The sequence below is a fragment of the Limulus polyphemus genome, unplaced genomic scaffold (assembly GCF_000517525.1).
Source record: "Limulus polyphemus unplaced genomic scaffold, Limulus_polyphemus-2.1.2 Scaffold1067, whole genome shotgun sequence".
In the NCBI taxonomy this organism is placed as follows: Eukaryota; Metazoa; Arthropoda; class Merostomata; order Xiphosura; family Limulidae; genus Limulus; species Limulus polyphemus.
Window position 1 is genome coordinate 136,615 of NW_013666677.1, and position 9,390 is coordinate 146,004.

The 9,390-nt window shown below is 32.9% G+C and overlaps 1 protein-coding gene across 1 annotated transcript in view; it reads right to left on the bottom strand.

The window, feature by feature from the left end:
- Positions 1-7,871, bottom strand: part of LOC111086402 — a 54,200-nt gene extending 46,329 nt beyond the window's left edge. The window contains exon 1 of the mRNA XM_022389076.1: positions 7,609-7,871. The gene's annotated coding sequence lies outside the window, so the exon portion shown is untranslated. The remainder of the gene's footprint in view (positions 1-7,608) is intronic.
- Positions 7,872-9,390: the final 1,519 nt, after the last annotated feature.

Sequence of the window (9,390 nt, forward strand, 5' to 3'; positions counted from 1 at the left end):
TGTTATCTAGATTGCAAACGTATTGAATGTGGAAGTTATGTGTATTGCAAAGTTGTATCGAGAAAGAATAAACTAGTTTTAATTAAGAAAGGACTTGTATCGCTGAAGTTTATCGGAAAGAATTTCTACGGGAAATTAACAAACAAGCAGATACGCAACAATACTTTCCTCGGTAGAATTGTAGAGTCTAGTCTCTGTGACTCAAAATTGGAGGCCAACCTCTGATAATTAATGAGGTATCCCATTAGCCAACGCTCTATGTTGTCATATTATTGAGTCATATTTTAATTATTTCTTTTTGGCTTGTTATTAATATAAGTCATACTTACATTTTTTTAAAACAAACTATATGCGTTAGGTGTACACCACTATTATTCTACGTTTGTCAACCACCCATTTTTTTTCTGTCCTTAAATCCTTCCTCCCCACATTTTTGTATTTTATTTTTTGCATATTCCATAAGTTGGATAAAACTAATAGAAAATACAGTACTTGTGTGAAAGTCGTTATACAACGAAAACTGAAGCACATTTTATCCATAACTTCTTATTAGGATACTATATTGCCTTTTTAGTGAGACAAAAAACACGCCAAAATGATAATTTATTTTAATTTTCTAATTCTGGAATAACGTGATATAAAAGAGAGCTTTCTGATTCCCAAACCGAAGTCCTTGATGTCAGCAGGCAATTTATTTTTAAGAGTTTAAAAATGTAAACTTTGTAATTGTTTTATAACGTGATGAAGTCACCACTGGCGTGTTTTGTATCGTCACTCACATACATTACATCTATTTTTGTCTGTTTAAAAGTTTCTTTCTTCTTTTTCTTCTTCTTTTTTTTTGTTATTATCTTGGAGAATATACAATTTATGAGCAGTTAATTCCACTAGATAAAGTTCCCCTCTAATAACCTCTTTTGAGCTGATTGAAGGACTACAAGTGCAAATTCTGGTCTATTAACTTATTTAGAAACTGATAAGGCCAGCCGCGTGCAATATAATAACCAACATAATTAATTGTAGTTTTATGTAGATCAGCCTACATACTAAAGATAATCAAGAATAGAAAGCGTATCTTCTGTTGCCGGTTTCTAATAAATACGGTAATAAAAGATGCATGTCGGGTTTGATTGTTTGTTTTTATATTACATCCGCAGGGGCCGGATCGCGACGGCGCTAAAGTGCCTTTTTTTTGCGGTAATAAATTAATTGGCTGTAACAACTTGATAATTTGCCCGATTTTCCCACTTTCGTAATTACAGTGTTGCTAGCAGCTTTCCTAAATTTGAGAGGAAAGAAACCAGTATCTAAATATAACGTGAAAGTGCGCGTTAAATGAAATAGAAAAAGTGTACTGAATCGTTTGATGACTTTACCACGGCCAGAATTGACATTTTTAAATTTATAGATCACAATTTGATTTTTAAGGGGACAGCACGTCAAGAGAGAGAGGCAGGTCAACTAAAGTGGTCATTAGATTTCGAACTTGGAGATACTGAGAATGAAGGAGAGTAAAAAAAATCATTGATACCTGGTATGACTATCAACTAAATGCTTTAAATTATAATTTAAACAGACGTAGTGAAATAACATTGAAATAAATAGTGTTACTATCGTCTCTACTAACCAATGGTTTCAAAGGAGGGTTTCTAGTGATAATCGTACATAGTCTTTGGTGTATTGTAATACGTTCGCAAATTCCTGGAGTACGTTTCCAGACATGAACAAATTTAGCGTATTTGTGGGAGATATTTGGGGACTTTGATAGCATATAACATGTCTTATATAATCATTAACATAAGTACAAAGCGAGATATTATTTGGAATGCTCTAAGACAGTTTAAAAAGTGTATTATTCCGTTCTATTGTAACCTTTGACGAAACAAAGTATTCGTGTTTATTATTTATGGCGAAACTATCTATCGACATCCCTAATTTTGAATTACTGAACATAGTGAAGCAACCAGTCACCAGCACCATACCACCAACCATCCATACTAAGGGATTGATCATCACTCTTATAACGCACCCACTGCTTACAGTGCGGGGAATATGTTGTGGTATCACACGGCTTTGAACCAGGCTCGCTAGCTTCAAAATCCAGGGCTCTACCACAGGGCCAACCCACACCCGACAATAGAAAATAAAAGTATTCAGAGAGTCGGTTAATTTGTTGTTGAGCACAAAGATACACAATGGGCTCTCTGTGCTGCGCCCACCACGGATATTGAAGCCCAGTATTATATGCCTTCAGATTTACCGCTGAGCCACTGGGGGAGGGGGGTAGCTAAAGTGTTAGTAAGAATTGGGTAGAAGTGTGAATTATTAATTTTAGTCGATATTAAATGTGAAACAAGGAAACGTTAACTGTTAACCTATAATTACTGGTGGTATCCAGAACCCATCGGCTTTACAAATTTTACAAATTATTTAAGTACCAAACTGTCCATGAGTGATTTTTGGTTAGTATCCCTAGTAATATACAGACACACACACATACAACTGTAAATAAAGATACCACAAATATTGTAAATAATCAAAATTCTGTCGTCTTTTATGTATTTTTCATATTGAGTGAGGCTCCCCGTTGGGTAAATGATAAATTTAGGGACTTACAACACAAAATTCCGAGGTTCAATTCCCCGTGGTGGACAACAGAAAGCATCAAATTAAAATAACCCTCATAAACTATACCTTGGAAGCTTATATATCGTTTAGTATTATTAAAAAAAAAAGGTTTTAAAATACATTTAGTTTGTGGATATAATTTATTCACATTTTGATAAGAAAAAAGAAACCACAATTAACAATATAAAATGACTGATTTTACGCAATTTTTTATTTATTTTTGTTAATTCTCTACACTGAATGTTGTTATAAGAAAGGACCAAAACTGCTTAGTGTGGTGCAATATGTGGACCCCTAGCGGCTGTGAACGGTACAAAAACAAGTAGGTAATTCGAAGGTTAATAATGTAACTACCACTATTGGTAGGAAAACACCTACAGTAGTAGTGCTTATGTTTTCCAGAATTTTAGGCTAGCAAAGGAGAGTGTTTTTCTTAGTTACTTTCATGTATTGAAGTCCATACTAAAAACAAAACCGACTCTAAACAAATACAATTTCATTTAGATAGTTATCAATACAAACAGTTTCATTATAATTGTTTATGAACTCTAATTGGCTGGTGGATTTCCAGAAGTCAATGTTCTTATTCACTTTATGAGAATAATTTTATAAACAGTTTGATGTGTAAAAAATTGACCAATCCTCACTGTTTATAAGCTGGTATCGATTTAGCAATCAACAGCCTTTTTCTCTTATCCGCTGTTGCAAAACACCATCAACTCTCCACTCACGAAACTAAAATCATCGCTAGAAACCTCACAATTATATACAGACAACACGTGCTCCACAACACTGGAAGAAATATCCTGCCTATTCTTTGTATGATCTGTAATACAAGTGTTTATCACCTCGTTTTAAAAAACAAAACCTATTGTCGTAATGTGTTCTATCGTTGGGTGGGTTATTTCGGAATATTTGGTAAAAATAATGCCAAATTCAGTCCACGTAACGATAACAAATTAATTAAATTAATAACGTTTGCTACAGGCTACGTTCACTTGTAGGCCTAACGTCACAAACAAACTTTTCAAAAAACTCTGAAACTATTGTACGTCTAACTTATTTATAAACTTACTTATGTAATTTCCTCGCTAATTGATCAATAACAAACACATTGAGTAACTTAACTACAGAAGCATTAACTCTAACTGGTAATGAATTGATAAACCCATTAATTGACTCATTGATTCACTACTTCACTTATTAACTCGAAGTATTTTCATCAGTTATTTTACTTTTACATTACGTTGACTAAAGATAATACTTTATCATATCAATTTAATTATTTAAGAATTGTTGTTACTTAAAATCTTTTAAACTCTACAGTAATAATTTCACAACGTTTTCTTTAAATATGATAGAAAAAAAAGCTTTCAAGAAGTGCATATATATATATGCGTGTATACTGAGACCACTTCTGAAACAATACGGATCAGCAGATCTGTTACACACTAAACTGTAAGTTGTTTATAAAATTGTTGTCATAAAAATATACTAAACAGACAGATGCTTTGTTGTTGACAGGGGTAGTAAAATCACAGTTTTAAAAGTGTAGCTTCTCCAACCCGTGGCTCAGCGGTAAGTCTGCAGGCTCACAACGCTAAAAATTGGGTTTCGATATTCGTGATGGGCAGAATACAGCTAGCCCATCGTGTACCTTTCAACTTAACAGCAAACAAACGTAAACAAACCTGTTATTATTTACCGGACGTAAATTCACGCTCTTAAAAGTATAATAAAAATATGTGATACCTACAAATACACCCTTGTTGTTTTTTTTTACAACGTGTGAATTCATACATAGAATGGAAGTCGCTAAGACTTACAGCCACTTCAGTCCTTCCGGATACCATAAAACTTCTGCAACGATCAATGTAAGCTGACCTAAAGACGAAAGACATTAGGCTTTCAAAACTTCTTCCTTTCCACCCGAGCTACTCTTGTAGACTAGTCCTTCAAGACAAGAGAGTTCACTCCGAACTAAACAGTTGCTGTCCGTTTCACCTTTGTTTTTCGTCATGTATTTTGTTTGTTTATTTACTGGATTTCGCACAAAGCTACTCGAAGGCTATCTGCGCTATTCGTCTCTAATTTTTGAAATGTTAAACTACAGGGAAGGCAACTGGTTAACATCACCCACCGCCAACTCTTGGGCTACTCTTTACCAGCCATTTTGTGTGGAGAAAATATAAAAATAATTTTATAACTATACAACTTTGTGATCATTTTTTTTATAAAATAATTAAGCTTACACGTGTTTGAAGCATGGACTCTTTAAAACATTAGCATAAAATTTTAATGTATGGACTCTTTAAAACATTAGCATAAAATATTAATGTATGGACTCTTTAAAACATTAGCATAAAATATTAATGTATGGACTCTTTAAAACATTAGCATAAAATATTAATGTATGGACTCTTTAAAACATTAGCATAAAATATTAATGTATGGACTCTTTAAAACATTAGCATAAAATATTAATGTATGGACTCTTTAAAACATTAGTATGAAATATTAATGTATGGACTCTTTAAAACATTAGTATGAAATATTAATGTATGGACTCTTTAAAACATTAGTATGAAATATTAATGTATGGACTCTTTAAAACATTAGTATGAAATATTAATGTATGGACTCTTTAAAACATTAGTATGAAATATTAATATATGGACTCTTTAAAACATTAGTATGAAATATTAATGTATGGACTCTTTAAAACATTAGTATGAAATATTAATGTGAGTATGATATGGCTTTTCTTTTTTCGAAGATGTAAATTTGCTTTTTTTGAGGGATGTTTCCCCTGTATCAGCACTTCACGGGTATAAAAGTGTGAAATCACTTTTGTTTTAGAGTACAAACTACTCCTTAAAAAAATAATAGACTTATTTATGTATGATGTTTGTGTCCTTAATGAAAGAAATTTGAATCGGAGCAACTTTGCAGGCGGTGCAAATATAACTAGTTTGTCTTATACAGCTCCATAAAATATAAGCTCTCTCTCTACCTCACCTGGAAACAGAAAATTCTTCCAAAATTCGACGTAAAAAAATAAGTTCCCTCTATCTCACTTCGGAACAGAAAAAAAACATCCGACATTCAATATCATTAAGTAGCATGCATTTAAAAAACAACGTTAGATCAAACAAGAGAGAGATGAGAGGGAGATATAGCTAAATTAAGAAGAGTTAGTGATTAATACAGAGCAATAATTTGATAATTCATTAGTATATTCTTACCCGTCTTCTTATTGCTATCACGCCTACAGTTTATCTTATAATAATTTAATACTCTTTATTCTGTCGGTGAGAATTTTCTGTTTCCAGCGTGGGTAAATGTAACATTCTACACTCAACTGTGTAACTAAATATTTGGTTAAAGCCCTGCCTAAAGACCTAACACACAAACGTCTTTCAGATAGTGAAGTTTGTCATTAGTCGCTTATCACGTAACGCAGTCATCCAACAAAACTGGTTATGTAAGTTGGTGTATGAATTATTACACTGGTGGTTAAGAATGAGATGTCACAGTCATTTTTGTCCAATCACGCCGTCCCTGAGCTATGGAAAGGAAGCTCTCTTTCTAAAAATCTGATTGTCTTAATTAAAACAAAAATCACGTTTCTCAGTGATAACGTTTGGCTACGGTCATTTGTCGAGTTACAGGACATAAGCCTTTAATTTATTATGAATGGTATCAAGGATAAATTAAAGGTGACATCAGCTAACATGACACGGACCCCCAGGGGTTCAGTGGTGAGGTTTGTTTGTTTGTTAAGTACAAAATTACGCCATAGGCTATGCTGTGGACCCCCACCCCAGAGTATCGAATCCAAATTTTTAGCGGCATAAGTACTCAGACTTACCGCTGAGTCAGTGGGAGACTCAGCGATAAGTCTTGGGGCTTATAATACTGAAAATCGGGTTTCGATAACTACGATAGGCAGAGCAGAGACAGCCCATTGTGTAATTATGCGCTCAACAACAAACAAACCATCTGACACGACAAAATCTTATGTTTACTGCTATCCCGAGGGGAAAAGTTAACAACCAAGTAGCTTTTAAATATCATAGTCACGGTGCATGTACACGGCCTTATCTCCATATGCTGACGTTTCAGACTTTACCCAGTTCGAACTTCTAGTGTAAGACGTGGTTAACGTTACTGCTTATGTCTTGTTAATTTCGAAACTATATATCTTATTAGTTTTATTTTTGCATTCACATATATATGATGTATTCACATTTTTCGACTTATAATAATCAAAAACTGTAAAAAAAACTGTTAAATCATATCTCACCTCAGTTTGTGGGGTAAAGAAAAAAAGTAAAATAAGCTGGTTATGTTTTTAAATTGAATTACAATAATATTAGTAAACTTTCACCATGTAAAATTAAACTGAAGTACAATAATATTAGTAAACTTTCACCATGCCAAATTAAACTGAAGTACAGTAATATTAGTAAATTTTCACCATGTAAAATTAAACTGAAGTACAATAATATTAGTAAACTTTCACCATGCCAAATTAACCTGAAGTACAATAATATTAGTCAACTTTCACTACGTAAAATTAAATTGAATTACAATAATATTAGTAAACTTTCACCACGTAAAATTAAAATGAAGTACAATAATATTAGTAAACTTTCACCATGTAAAATTAAACTGAAGTACAATAATATTAGTAAACTTTCACCATGTAAAATTAAACTGAAGTACAATAATATTAGTAAACTTTCACCATGTAAAATTAATTTGAAGTACAATAATATTAGTAAACTTTCACCATGTAAAATTAATTTGAAGTACAATAATATTAGTAAACTTTCGCCATGTAAAATTGTTAAATTTCAGACTTCAAACCAGTGGGTTGACTAAGTTGTTAGGTCCGTACTATAACATATTAAAACACACATTGTGTTATCAAGAAATTGTAATAAAAACTGACGAAAAATAAATGTTACACAATACCTTCATCAATGGTGTACTAAAAGTTTCTACGTTGATGTATATATACTTCTTTCGCCACTTATCCCCCAGGGGCTTAGCGGTAAGTCTGCAGGATTACGACGCTAAAAATCGGGTTTCGATACCAGTGGTGAGAACAGTACAAATAGTCCATTGTGTAGCTTTGTGCTGAATAAAAACCAAACCAAATCTTGCCACTTAAAAAATACACACACAAAAACACTTAATGGAAATCTATAAAGCAATTTTTTAAGGTTTCCAATACTTCCTGAAACGTTTAAATATAATAAATTATTCAATAGTCCTCTCTCTTTCAGTTTCATTAAGAAGAATTGCAGACCCAAAAAAAGTTAACTACATGTGTACCAACTTTTATCCGAGCACATTTGTTTTAATTATAAAGTCACGACAATATCCTAGCAGGCGATTATTCGAACACTTCCCAAGCCACATTACCACAAACAAAAATACTGCCCTTTTCTTTTGCTACAAATATTCCTAAGTTTAAAGCTCCTTTTCCCGACCTTATTAGAACTCAGCAAAAAGCACGTGCCAAATGATAATTTGGTAAAGTCGAAGCTTTCGCTAGACGAGCCAATCGAAAAATTACATTAACCACTACTACACAGCCGTCTAGGTTGGCAAGCTCTGGGCGCTAGAGGGCGGATCATTGCAGTGAGTTCAATTGACTATTGAAATGATGAGTACAACAAGGTCAACTGTACATCTATGACATCATCACGACGACAACTACGGTACGAAGAAATTAGAAACATTCCTATTATAAAACCGTCAATAATTCTTAGTGATAAACGCAATTAAATTAATGTTCATAAATTTATTACAATTATTATTCCACAAAAATCCGGCCAGGTACTGCTATACGATCGTGATTTCAGACAGCAAGTTAAAATAAAACATCAAATATGTTAGCCACCACGTGCCCCGTCAACGAACATGCTCACCAGTTTAGCGGCTATAATGTGATGCTCAATCCAATTATTCACTGCTAACGTAGGACATCTGGTGCAGATATTCCACAAGTAGCTTTGCGTGAAATTCCAAATAAACCAAAGTGATAACTATGAGGGGTTAAAACACTAAACTTCGAGGCACTATCCCTACAATTAGCACAGCGCAGATGTGTATAATTAACTAGCCACATTGTTTCAACAGTAGTACTGCCTCTAAGATCATTTTCGTGTTACATTTTATAGTGAAACGCTCATATTCTTATTATATTTGTAGATTATCAAAACACTCAAACAGCTTCTTTTTTTTTTCTCGCGGAGCATTTTATTTAAAAGGTGTAATGTTAATTATTTTTTTATTGTTGCCTCATATATTTATAAATAAAAGTAATGAATCGATTAATGCAAATCTAATGTTAGGCCTCAAAACGCAGAAATATGTCATTGTTATGAAGTTATAGCCTTGTTACCCGGTGTTCAATACGAAGAAAGTAACTCCAGCTAAAACCTTAGGCTTAGTTTTGATTTCCTTATTTGGGTAATCTTACACGGTAACGCAGGTGTCACTTACATCATCAAATGTGGCCAATGAAGATACTAGAGTCAAGTTTTAACGTTGACCTGATTTTTTTAAATTCCATAGTTTTTCATAAATATATAAAGTTTGAATTTGACAACAATGACAGCATCCCATTCCTGTTTTAGCTAAAAATACAAGTTGTAGTTATTTGACAATGTAAATGAAGAATGTATACGTATTATAAACTTACTTTTGAAATATTTTCCTCTTAAATTTAAATCAATTTTCAACGAA